Source organism: Neomonachus schauinslandi, chromosome 13, assembly GCF_002201575.2.
Source record: "Neomonachus schauinslandi chromosome 13, ASM220157v2, whole genome shotgun sequence".
NCBI lineage: Eukaryota > Metazoa > Chordata > Mammalia > Carnivora > Phocidae > Neomonachus > Neomonachus schauinslandi.
Genome location: NC_058415.1, coordinates 834,840 through 838,418, shown reverse-complemented (window position 1 = coordinate 838,418; position 3,579 = coordinate 834,840). Strand labels below are relative to the sequence as shown.

At 67.1% G+C, this 3,579-nt stretch overlaps 1 long non-coding RNA gene across 1 annotated transcript in view; it reads right to left on the bottom strand.

The window, feature by feature from the left end:
* Positions 1 to 1,960: 1,960 nt before the first annotated feature.
* The window catches only part of LOC123326500, a 2,031-nt gene continuing 412 nt past the window's right edge, over positions 1,961 to 3,579 (bottom strand). The window contains exons 2-3 of the long non-coding RNA XR_006541131.1: positions 3,004 to 3,150; positions 1,961 to 2,762 (exon numbers count right to left, since the gene is read on the bottom strand). This is a non-coding gene — a long non-coding RNA (uncharacterized LOC123326500). The remainder of the gene's footprint in view (positions 2,763 to 3,003; positions 3,151 to 3,579) is intronic.

The window sequence follows — 3,579 nt, the reverse complement described above, 5'->3', positions numbered from 1 at the left end:
ACACATATCCGAGCAAACAGTGGAGAGGCTGATGCGCAGGCGTATCCAGCAGGGTCTCAAAAAGACCAGTGGGAGGTGGGAAGGAGGTGGGGCCAGGGCTGGGGCCAAGGGCCTGGGTGTGGGGTGTGGGGGACAAAATGAGGCCAGATGTGTGCAAGGACCAGGGTCTGCAGGGCGCGGTCCGACCCCGTGCCAGAAATCCACAGGAGGCGTGCCCGCTGTGCCCACTGCATGAACAGGTGGATGAAGAGTGAAGGAATGACCGCCAGCTGAGCCCCTCGCTTGCTTGGGGCAAGTGTATTTCCCTCTCTGGGCCTGTTTCTCTACAGCGAAGACACCTCTGGGCAGTAATTCTTCTCAGCAAGTGGCTGGCTCCTTCGCTTTCCAGGACCGCAGGGGATGCCACCAGCAACCGCTCTGGGCCTCGTGAGGATGTGTGTTCTGGCAGTGGGGTGGTCAGCAGGCCTGGAACCCTCGACGGGAGCCTGGGCTCTGAGCACCATGCAGGTGGTGGACAGGCCCCTGTGCGCTCACCTCTCCCGTTCCTGTCCCTTTGTCCTCCACTCTTCCTCCCGTGGAAACCGCTCAGGCAGACCCCTCACTCCCAGCACGGCCCCTGGGCCTGGTATCAGGCTGGGCAGGTGGGCACTGCAGACCCCATCCCGTCCTCCCGTCAGGACCCCAGGGCCTCCTTCCCCACTGGCCCCATTCCCCACAGGAATGGCCTCCTGTGCCTGCAGGGTGGGGGCTGCTGGTGGGACGCGGAGGAAGCAGGTGGAGAGGCTGAAAGCCTCTGCCCTCCGTGGGTGGGCAGGAGCCCAGGTCCTGGGGACAGACGTGCCGCTGGGGCCGCACACTCTGCGGGAGTCATCTCTCCAACAGCTGCAAGCCGTAGCCTCTGACTTGCCCATCACAGCTCTTCCTGGAGACCTGCTGGGCACCCGGGGCCCGTCTCCATCTGTGCCCCGACCGACCCCACGGCAGCCAGCCAGGCCCGTTCACACTCCCAAGTCCACCCTGCGGCCCCCACCTCTCAGAGGAATGCCAGAGGAGATGCTGGGGAGACCCGGGGCCAGGCCCTGCGGCCCCCAGCCCGCTCTGCTGGCCCCTCGTGGCCCTGCCCTAGGCCTGGGCGCTCTTCCCCCAGCACCTGCCCAGAAGGGTGGTCTCCCAGGGACCTCCCCTCCTCTGACCGCTCCTCCCACACCTGGGCACCACTCCCCACACTGCAGAAGTGCGGCTCCACACGGAGGGAACTCCTTCCCTCACAGCCTCAAGGCCCGGTCCAAAACGGGCAGCGGGGGCATGCCTCCCGGGCCTGCTGCAGCCACAGTCTGTGGGGCTATGCTGGCCCCCGGGCTCTCCCATGGACTGCAGCGGACTCTGCGGGGGGCAGCACGCCTGCTTCAGGGCTGCCCCGCGAGGGCAGGGCCCACCTGAGGTCACCATGGGAACCTGCGTGTGGAGACCCCAGGCTGCTCGGCAGGGGGACAGGGCCCAGAGCACTCACTGGGGGGCCGGCCAGGAAGACCCCAGGTGGGCACCTGCTATGGGGGGCCTAGTTTCACCTCCAACCCCAGTGGAGCGTCGCCATACCCAGCGGGTCAGTCCCGGCTGCTCCCTCGGTCTGGAGTTCTGGGACCCGCAGGACCTCCTATGACTCAGTTTCCTCAGCTGTCAAGTGGGAACGTCCTGGACAGGGTGCCCCTGAGAAGAGCCCAGTAGGCCTGTGGACGTAGGATGTGCTCAGCGAGCGCAGAAAGCAGAGGTCGGAGGAGAAGGGACTGGACCAGGGAGAGGGGCCAGCTGGGCCCGGGTGCTTCACTGTCTCCCCCACCCACAGCGGTGGGAGCTGCCCCGGCAGGCCCAGCTGTGCCCTCACCCTCTCCCCGGCCTGACCACCGGCCGGCCCACCTTGGGGCCCTGCCCTGAGGCTGTGCCCAGCTGCTGGGTCCCAGCATTTATTTTCGCAGACCAGCACCGCCCGCGGCGGGCCAGGGACACAGACACAGATCTCCGCCCCCACGTGACGCAGGGGCAGGCCTCTGCTGCCTCCGCGGAGTTTCTCAGGGAGGTCAGGGAAGCCCCTGGCGACCACTGGCCCCTCCAAACAGGGAGGCGGGCTGTGGGGCCAGGAGCCGGCAGAGGAGGGAGGTGGGGTCCGGGGCCAGTCACAGTTCGGCTCACGCGGTACAGATGGCATGAGGCGGGTGGCGGGGAGGAAAAGCTTGGCTGCAGACCTCCACCAGGGTCCCCGGGCACCCCCAGGACACTCCTTCTGCCTTCCGGAGCTGGCTGCCCCGCACCGGACAGTCCGTCTGCACCCCGCTCCAGGCCACGCTGCTGGGGCTCTTCGTGGACACATGCTGGGTGCGTGGGCCTGTTCCTCTGCTTCAGGGAGGTCCCTCCAGGGTCAAGTGCCCCGTGGCCTGTCCGCCCCCAGCAGTCCGGGAGCTCCGCACACCAGCACCAAGCCTCCGACACCACCTCCTGGGTGGGCACCGGCCCTGCTGGGGGGGCCACAGAGCTGGGACACCTGGCCGAGGCTCTGCTCACGGGGCCGCCAGGCCCGGGTCCCCGCGGGCAGCCGCGCTCAGGGCGTCCAGCCAGTGCTGCCGCAGGTCCGCTGACAGGGCGCTCAGGTACAAGGACCGCTGGGCCTGCTGCAGCCGCCACACATGCCTGGTGTCCGGCCCCTCCACGGGGTCCGACACGCTCACCGTGCAGCCAGAGAGGGGGATGGTGCGTGGCGGCCAGCCGTCCTGCAGCAAGGGAGAGCCGGGTCAACACCTGGCCTCTGCAGTCCTGGCCCACGGAACACTCTTTCCCACGGGTGGCTCTGAGCAGCCGGGGAAACCGAGGCCCCAGGATCACAGGAGCCTGAGCAGGGGTGGCCCCAGGCAGCGTGGCCCAGGCCCCTCTGCGCACCATGGGCCTCAGGCTCTGGGCTGCGAGGATCGGGCACACCCCCAGCACGACCCCGGGGGCAGGTGGGGGACGCACCTGGCTGTCTCCCTGCAGGTGCAGCACCAGCTCCAGGGGGTCTGATGCCGGGATGGTGGCCCACACCTCGCTCCAGGCCACACCGTTATCGGACACCTGCAGGGAGCTGCAGAGCAGGCTGGGCTGGTGGTCCACAGCCACTGGCTTCTAGAGACAAGAAAGGAGGGGCAGGGGCAGCCTCTCTGCAGGTGTCACCCTCATGGGCGGGGGCAGGTCTTGCCTCCTGGGAACATGCTGGACAAGAGCCTGGGCCAGCCTGACCCACCCCAGGGTCACCACAAGGCCTCTGGGTATCAGGCTGGACCCTCCAGGGGACTGAGACTATGAGTGGCTCAGGGCCAGAAATAAGGAAAAAATAGGGAAAAATGGAAAAGCTGGAACCAGGGTGTGGCTCACAGGGAAGGGCTGTGTTTCAGTTGAACACACACACCAGGCACCTACCACGTATGCACACACGGCAAACACGCGCACCATGCACATAACACATGCGCGCACACACGGCAAACACACACACCACACACCTAGCACTTGCACGCACACACACCACGCCCACCACACACCTAGCACGTGCACACA